We start from the raw sequence: 9,757 nt of genomic DNA on the forward strand, positions 1-9,757 counted from the left end.
AGCCAACCAAGATAACTGGGTCGATTTGCTTCCATGGGCTGAATTCGCCCATAACAACATGTATCATGAGTCATCTTCTAAAACTCTGTTTTTTGTGGTTTACGGTCACCATCCGTCTTTTCCGGAATTTCCTGCCCTCCCGCCCACCCAAGTTCCTGCTGTAGAGACTGTTTGTCAGACCTTCAAAAATATTTGGTCTCAGGTCAAAACCTGTTTAAAGAAGACATCTGCCAGATATAAGTCCTTTGCAGATAAAAAGAGACGGGCTATTCCACCACTTAAAATTGGAGATCGTGTATGGTTATCAACCAAAAATATTCGTTTGAAGGTTCCATCTATGAAGTTCGCTCCTCGTTTTATTGGTCCATATAGGATCATTCAAGTGATAAACCCAGTTTGTTTCAAACTTTTACTTCCTAAGAACCTTCGTATTTCCAATGCCTTCCATGTGTCATTGCTCAAACCTCTCATTTTCAACCGTTTCTCTGCTCCTCCTTCAGCACCTCGGCCAGTTCAAGCTCATCAAGAGGAGGACTTTGAAATCACACATATATTGGATGCAAAAATTTCGCGAGGTGTTCTTCGTTTCCTCGTTCATTGGAAGGGCTTTGGCCCTGAAGAGCGTTCATGGATTAGGGCTGAGGATCTCAACGCCCCAGCTCTTTTAAAAAAGTTATATTCCAAATTTCCGGGCAAACCCGGTTCCATGTATTCTGTGCCCACCTTTAAAATGGGGGGGGGGGGGGGGTACTGTCACTCACCGGACGGTAAGTGCCTCTTTGTCACGGGCACTAGGAGTCTTTGCCCAGGATATCACCAGATGATGTTCTTACCAGAGTAATATTGCTGGTACTATGGTCCTCTGGTAGCAGGGTGACAACGGAACAGGAGAATCAGCAGATGGTGAGAGAATGCTCAAGGAAAGTCTATGACTAGCAGCAACTGGTAATGACTTAGATGTATGAACACGAGGAACCAGAAGGACAAGTAAACGTGAGGAGAGTCAGTGGTCTGCGTACAGCAAGTTGTACCACTGCTATAGTGAGGAGGAATTATCCAGGAGTAGAGAGGAGGTAGTGAAGTCAGTGGTCTGCATATAGCAAGTTGTACCACTGTCTATAGTGAAGGAATGGGTTCCAGGTGCAAGTAGGTAACGGGGAAGTCAGTGGTCTGCGTACAGCAAGTTGTACCACTGCTTATGTGAGAGGATACTTGAAACTGGTGCCAATGGGAAACAGGAGTCAGTGGTCTGCGTTCAGCAAGTTGTACCACTGCTATATATATGTGAGGAGGGGCACGAGGAGATGAATGGAATACAGAGGATACACGGGCGGCACACGGAACTTGATCCCACGATGATAACCACAATACAATAATAACTGACAAGCGCTGCTTGAAGTATACAAAGTCACTATAGAGATCCAGGTAATAGGAAACAAAGTCAATAGTAACAATAGCTTCAGTAGATGGAAGACTCCGGAGATGAACACAACACAGTCCAGACGGATATGCAACACAATAGCAAAGTCAATGGAAAGTATGCATACCGCGGTTCCGGAGAGCAGGCTGTCAAGGAGAAGTGCAGGGATACCTGAACGGCTAAACGCCGGCAGGAGGAGAGACCACTGGAGGATGGAAGCGGTAATCAGGTTAGTGCAGCGCACGAAAGTTAACCGGTAATCAAAGGAGCAATATTCAGGAAGCAGTAGTAAGTAAAACTGGAAACATGATGAACACGGGAGAGTTGAGGCTGTCTGGTATTCGGCAGTAGTAGCGGAGGCAGCGGAGGGAAGACACGCTGAACACAGGAGAGTAGAGGCGGTCTGGAATCCGGCAGCAGTAGCAGATAGGAATCAGTGGAGAGCTGACACGATGAACACAGGAGAGTTGAGACGGTCTGGAACCCGGCAGTAGTAACGGAGGCAGCGGAGAGCAGACACGCTGAACACAGGAGAGTTGAGGCGGTCTGGAATCCGGCAGCAGTAGCAGATAGGAATCAGCTGAGTGCAGACACGATGAACACAGGAGAGTTGAGACGGTCTGAGATCCGACAGCAGTAGCAGATAGGAATCAGCTAAGTGCATACACGATGAACACAGGAGAGTTGAAGTGGTCTGGAAACCACAATCGTAGTAGACAGGAATCAGCTGGAGCTGAATACACGAGGAAACACAGGAACACCTTCAGAGGCTCATGGGGAATGAGACTCCAAGATCAGGCAACCAGGTAATGATCACAGGTGGTTTAAATAGGGAGGGTTGCCTGATCATCCAATTAATTAAAAGCAACAGGTACTGAAGGTTTCATAAGGGCTGCACATGCGCAGACCCTCAGGATGGCGGACGGCCACGGTTCCTGAACACAGGAGAAATGGCACTCACAGTCCGGTGAGTGACACTCTTCTCCCGTTGTTAGGAACCGTGGCCGCCCACCATCCTGACGGTCTGCGCATGCGCAGCCTCTATGAACTCTTCAGACCTGTTGCTTTTAGTTAATTGGCTGATCAGGCAACACTCCCTATTTAAAGCACCTGTGGTCAATACCTCGTTGCCTGATCTTGGAGTCTCATTCCCTGTGAGTCTCTGAAGGTGTTCTTGTGTTTCATCGTGTCTTCAGTTCCAGCTGATTCCTCGCTACTGCATTACCGGTTTCCAGACCGCTTCAACTCTCCTGTGTTTCATCGTGTCTTCAGTCCCAGTTGATTCCTCGCTACTGCATTACCGGTTTCCAGACCGCTTCAACTCTCCTGTGTTTCATCGTGTCTTCAGTCCCAGCTGATTCCTCGCTACTGCATTACTGGTTCCCAGACCGCTTCAACTCTCCTGTGTTTCATCGTGTCTACTATTCCTGCTGACCTCCGCAAGAATCATCATTGCTCCTCTCGTGTTATGTTCTCTGTCTGTGTGCTTCACAGACACGGATTACCGCTACCACTCTCCTGTGGTCTCTACTCGTGTCGGCGTTCAGCCGCTCAGCTATCCCTGTGTTTCTCTCGTGACAGCCTGCTCAACTGAACCGCGGTATGCTTATCTTTTATTGACTTTACCAGTTTATTGCATATCCGCTTGGACTGTGTTCTGCTCATCTACGGAGTCCTCTATCTCACGAAGTTATAGATGCTATTGACTTTGTCTCATATGTCCTGGATCTCAGTAGTGACTTTGTATCTCCAAGCAGCGCTAGTCATTTGCTATTGTATTATATTTACCATTGGAATCAAGTTCCTTGTGCTCTCCGTGTTACCTTTGATGCTCCATTCATCTACCCTAGTGCCTATCCTCACCTATATATGCAGTGGTACAACTTGCTGAACGCAGACCACTGACTCCCTGTTTCCTATTGGCACCAGTTACAAGTCTCCTCACTATAAGCAGTGGTACAACTTGCTATACGCAGACCACTGACTTCCACGTTACCTACTTGCACCTGGAACCTGTCCCATCACTACTAGCAGTGGTACAACTTGCTGTACGCAGACCACTGACTTCACTACCTCCTATCTATCCCTGGACATTCCTCTCACTATAGCAGTGGTACAACTTGCTTTACGCAGACCACTGACTTTCCTCACGTCTTCACGTCCATCAAGATCCTCGTGCTCATATTGTTTAACTCATAACCAGTTGCTGCTAGTCATAGACTTTCCTCGAGCATCCTCTCACCATCTGCTGATTCTCCTGTTCCGCTAGTCACCCTGCTACCAGAAGACCACTGTGTGCATACACTACTCTGGTAAGACTACATCTGGTGATATCCTGGGCAAAGACTCCTAGTGCCCGTGACAAGTATTTTACCAAGAAGAAATACATTGAGAGTCACCTCTTGTTTTAAAGAATGTCTAAGGTACATTATATGCAATGGTTACAGACAAAAGGCATGAAGTATTACAATTACACCCATGTTTGTAGAGCTGGGTGATGTAAGTTCTGAAAGATCTCAGACAAATGTCAGATTTAAGTGACTCAACTAGGATGTTCCAGAAATGTGGAACTCAGTAGGAGAAAGAAGGGCATCCAGATTCTATATAGAAATTAGGAAACATTAGGATCTGCTGCAATACCAGCTACTGAGGACAGGTGGCAGTACACCATCAACACTGACAGACAACTGCAAAACTCTTTATAACTTGTTGTACTCAGCACTTCTGCTACAGTGAAGTCAATCAGAACTTAGAGACCTCAATTGTATGCATCCTATTTAAGGCTCTCATTCCTACCACGCTGTCACGCCTGAGGATCTGTCTGTACTTAGACTGGGTTGTGTCTCTGGAGCTGGACTGGTGACTACGTGGACAAAGCTGGGTGGCCTGATAATGTTCCTCTGCATGTAGTGAATGGACTGGTGCAGATGGTGATTAAACTAGCAGAGGAGAGCAAACAGGAACTGGAATACTGGACCGGACTGTAAACTGAATGCTGTGACCGGAATGCTGGAAGAGGACTGCTGTAACTGGAATGTAACCAGAGTGGATGGAACCAGATTGCTGGAATCGGACTGGAGCCAGAATGCAGACTGCACTGTCAGAGCTGGATAAATAGCAAGACTGCAAACTGCTGGGAATCAGGTTGGCGTCTGAAATACAACGTTATACTGGCAACAGGTAAGGGCTCCAGGAAGTCCTTTTATAGTTGTTGTTGATTCCTGATTGGAGACTGCAATCAACTGGGCAGAAGCAGCACTCTCAGCTGCTGAGATAGATCAGGTGACTCTATCCAGGATGGCAGCTCCCATGGACTGGTTTTGGAGGGAATCTGAAATGGAGCCTGCTATCACCTGATTGGCTGAGAGGAATCATGTGACCTAATCCAAGATGGCCGCGCCCATACTTTGATTCTGGAGGGATCTCTGGAGTGGAGACAGACTGTACAGCATCTTACAGAGAGGTCTGAAACCAGCAGAGCCCGAGCACCGCAGGGACAACTTGGAAAGGCAGCGAAGAGGTAAGTGACAGAACCTGAGAGCTTGGTGTGTGTCACGGTTGGCTAGAAATTATATCCCTAGGCTCTGCTGGGCATAGCTAGGCCCACCCACGGGCGCAGAGTCTAACAGGAAGGTGGTTTTCACCAGGAGCCCCCGCAAGGAAGTATGGTCTTAGTGGCACCAAACCTGCAGGTCATGGTCCCGTGAGTGAGTGGACAGCAGAGTGATGTGGAGGAGCCAGGAGATGCTAAGAGGTGACACTGGTACCAGCAGGTAAGTGGTAGAGATACTGGAACAACTGTAATATATACTGATGGTCACTGAGGTGAATGCAGCAATGGTGACTGAGACTACGACAGAGGAGTCACAGGAACAGTAGCAGCTTGAAAGGCAGTAGAGAGAGAACTGATGCTGACATGATGTAGTACTCAGGAGGTGATAACTGACATACTTGGAACAGCGGTGATTCTATCCGGACCACAAGCTGAGCACAGGCAGAGGTAACTGTGGTAGCTTATGGACAACAGCTGAGGAGTCACAGGAGTAGTAGCGAGTCTGAGAGGTAGCGATGAGAGAACCAAAGCTGTCACGATGAAGTACTCTGGAGATGGTAAAAGAGATACTGGAGCAGCGATAGTTCAACACAGGCCATGAGCAGAGAGCAGGCTCTCAGAAGCACACGCAAACCACTAGGAGAAGAGGAACCAGAACCACAGGCTGCAGGAAGTGAGCTTGAAGAACAGGTGTCAGACAGGTGAATCCAGGAGGTTTAAATAGTGCTCCAATATCCGATAGCCAATAAGGAAAGGGAGGAGGTCCTGAAGGGGAACAGACTCTGCACCTGCGCAGATCTGACTGTAGAGCAACGTATGATGTGAGCCTGATGCCAGGGCATGCCGCTTTCATGATCTGTGAGAGGCAGGTAACAGGACAGGTGTCTGTATGCGGGATCGGAGCGTGACAGTGTGTGACAGAAACCCCCCCCCCCCCCCTTTTCAGGGTGGACCCTGGACACCTCTTGGGCTTCATAGGGGATTTTGTATGGAAGATACGGACCAAGCATTGAGCATATGCATCAGTGGCTTTAATCCAGGCCCGTTCTTCTGGGCCGTAACCCCTCTAATCAATAAGGTACTGAAGATGACCATGACAAATCCGTGAATCGAGTATCCTTTCCACTTCATGCTCAACTCGTCATTGAGTTTGGATTTTAGGAGTTTTAGGGAGTGCAGAATGAAACCTATTCAGGACCAAAGGTTTCAACAAGGATATGTGGAAAGAATTTGGGATTCGTAGATATGGAGGAAGTTTGAGTTTGTAAGCTTCTGGGTTGATGACTCACTTTATGGGAAATGGACCAATGTAGCGAGGGGCAAATTTCATGGAAGGTACCTTAAGCCTCAGGTTGCAAGTGGAGAGCCAGACTCTATTCTCAGGATTGAGGCTGGGTATTACTCAATGTTTGCGATCAGAGAAATGCTGTAGCCAGAATGGAACCAGAGTGCTGGAATTGAACTGGAGCCAGAATGTGAACTGCATTGTCAAAGCTGGATAAATAGCAAGATTGTAGCGAGATAGATAGCAAGACTGCATACTGCTGGGAACCAGGTTGGCATCTGAAATACAACGTTATACTGGCAACAGGTAAGGGCTCCAGGAAATCCTTTTATAGTTGTTGTTGATTCCTGATTGGAGACTGCAATCAGCTGGGCAGAAGCAGCACTCTAAGTTGATGAGATGGATCAGGTGACTAGATCCAAGATGGCAGCTCCCATGGACTAATTTTGGAGGAAATCGGAAATGAAGGCTGTTATCATTAGATTGGTTGAGAGGAATCATGTGACCGAATCCAAGATGGCCGCACCCATATGTGATTCTGGAGGGATCTCTGGAGTGGAGACCGACTGTACAGCATCTTACAGAAAGGTCTGAAACCAGCAGAGCCTGAGGACTGCTGGGACAACTTGGAAAGACAGCGAAGAGGTAAGTGACAGAACCTGAGAGCCTTGTGTGTGACACAAACTTTGCACAAGTAAAGTTTGGATCTTCTTTTTTCTGCTGGTGCTTCAAAGATTTTTTTTTTTTGTTTGCTTGTTCATCGACTTTAGCTTCTTCTCTCACTAATCTACCTTCTTCAACCCATCAATGTCAGCCTTGTCCACGAGGACTTGTCCTCTTAGAACTAAGCATCTTGGATGGATATGCTGTATCTCTGATAATAACCCCAGCCAAGCAGCTCCAGAGAGCAAACAACAACCATAAAATTTCATGCTTGTACTCAAACATGGACCACGTGTTAAGACTCTGTCTTTCATTCTGTATTAGGCCTACAGTACCCCTGTGCTATCAGAGGTGCTACTGTTGCACCTGGTCAGTTCTCTTTGTCTGCTAGGGGTTAAGTTCTCATCATCTGAGCTGGATCATGCTCACCTGTGTCTGGCTTTTAAGAGACTGCCTTTCCCAGCTATCTCTGCCAGTTTGTCTTTGCTGCTGGTTTCTCAGTGTACTCCTGTGTTCTGATCCTGACTGACTCCTTGGTAATTAACTCCTACTTATTTCTATGTTCTGCGGCTCCTCTTGTTACCCAGATCCTGGCTTTGTTTCGACCTTGCCCCTGCCTATTCCCTGGTACTTTTGTGGATTTTCTGGTTTCTGACCCCTTGCTTGTCAGACCCGATCCTGATTCTCAAGCGAATACCAGTCTTACCTGCTCCAGTGGCTAAACCAGTTCATCCATTGTGCCTGCGACCCTGCATCTCCAGCGTCAGAGTCAAACCTGGTAATACTACAGTTCACCTCTTGTCTAGGAATCTGCGTATACCATATATCTATTTTTGCTTTAGTGAACCTGCTACCTCTATGAAATAAGTTTGTCAATAACCATTCACTGCATCTGTTGCTCAATCACCTAACGAGAGAATCTCAGATTTTTATTCGGTAGCCTAAAATAACTTAACACTTGAAATTTGATGGCGCCTCTGAAGGATGTAGGTGATTTATGATTCAAAGTCGCCTGCAGTTTGAGCTTTTAGCAACATCGATCTGCACAGTACGAATCAAAGTTGGGCACGTCTTTTCCCTGCTGAATGGATGGACCATTACACAAGAAGGATGAACCTTTGACGGGTAACAGCAAAGAGTTTTTTTGTCACACTAAAGCTGATCTCTGACTCTCGAAAAGTCGCACTGAATATACCCGGCAATACTGGATCGGTTTAAGGAACATGGTCCCTCAGTCACCCAATATGCTATTGAAATTCGGACTCTCGCAGCAGAGACCACATCGAACGAGATGCTATTTGCTTCCTTCCAGAAAGCATTGTCAGACTTCATTAAAGACAACCTCACATGCCCGGACCATCCCACCCTCTTGGATGTACTCATCACCATTTGCATTCAGCTCAAACTCACAATAATTAGCCTCATCAGAGGAAAGAAACAGTTACTTTCCATTTACCACTACTTCACCATCCACTGAGCTGTACTGTGCCAGCTTAGAGGGGCTCATGTAGGTGGGGGATTTCCTTTGCAGAGGACAAGAGGACTCACCAGCAAGAGAAAGACAGATGTCTTTATTGTGGATGCCACGACCACTGGAATAGGAGTGCCTAGAATTGGAAAGATCGAAGCCATTGGGTAACGGTTTTGCTCAACTGAACAGAAGGCAAGTCCGGTGAGCATTTTTTTTTCCACATTTCTTTCTATAATTTAAGCTATCTTCCTTTCCTTATGGGCCTGTTCCATATACACCAAGGCCTTCTTGAAATCCAGAACCATGGATAATTTCATAGATATGGACTTTGTCTGCAAGATGGAACTACCTGTTAGGAAATTCAATGCAAGATAGAGGCAGCGGAGAAGTTCAAACAATTGTGAGTTTATTTAAATATGTTGAAAACATCAAGAGTAACCGATGATTATATAGAAAGTAAACACAGCTTGCTACTGATAAATAAGCACAGAACAAAGTATCTAGTAATAGCAGTCTTTGACAGCTATAATGGTGTAAAGATCTCCAGAGACACTGGCAGTCTTTATTACTTTGCACAAAAAAAAAAAAGTTCAGACAGTAGAAAGAGACACAGTATTCTTTTACGTCTCACGGGAGACGACTACCAGTTGGTATTAGCACTGGCCTTCCCAGGGCGCGGAGTCTAACGGACCCCCCCGGACTTCTCCAAGAACCGCCGCAAGGCAGGATGGTTTTTGCTGCCGGAGGCCAGCAGGTCGCGGCCCCTAGGTTAGCCCACCAACGGGATAGCAAGGTAGTTGAGAGTGGATGGTTCTGTGAACGGAGTTTAGGAAATGCGCCAGACAGGGTAATTAGCAGAGGGTCTCTGCACAGAGATGAAGAGCCTGACGTACCTTAGTTGCTCCAAGACAGAAGCACGAGAAAACTATCACGAGAAGAGTCAGAAGCCGTAGCCGGGTCGGTACATAGTAGATCAGCCAGTTAACCACATTGATATGCACGGGGAAGCACAGGAACAAGGAAACAGCCAGACGCAAAGAGAACTTGTTGCTATGACACAGGAGTGTGTCAGAGTGGGGCAGAAGTAGGAGCGAGGTTTGAATTCTCCGCCTCCAAGATCATGTGACCACAGCAGCGCTACCTGGAAGCATGGCGCCGGAGTGATCGCTGCGGACAGGTAACTCCCTAACATATTCACATGATGCAATATTGGTAATAGAATATTCCTGATCAACAGAGGGCAACAGTACTCCAAGTACAACTAAGACAAGCCCAGAGCCCCTCTGTCACGGATCAGAGTAGAAATACAGCTGAGGAGTCAAGGATAGGTGAAAAACAAACAATGTTTATTGCTGGAGAACAGTT

Source organism: Mixophyes fleayi, chromosome 1 (genome assembly GCF_038048845.1).
Source record: "Mixophyes fleayi isolate aMixFle1 chromosome 1, aMixFle1.hap1, whole genome shotgun sequence".
Taxonomy (NCBI): domain Eukaryota; kingdom Metazoa; phylum Chordata; class Amphibia; order Anura; family Limnodynastidae; genus Mixophyes; species Mixophyes fleayi.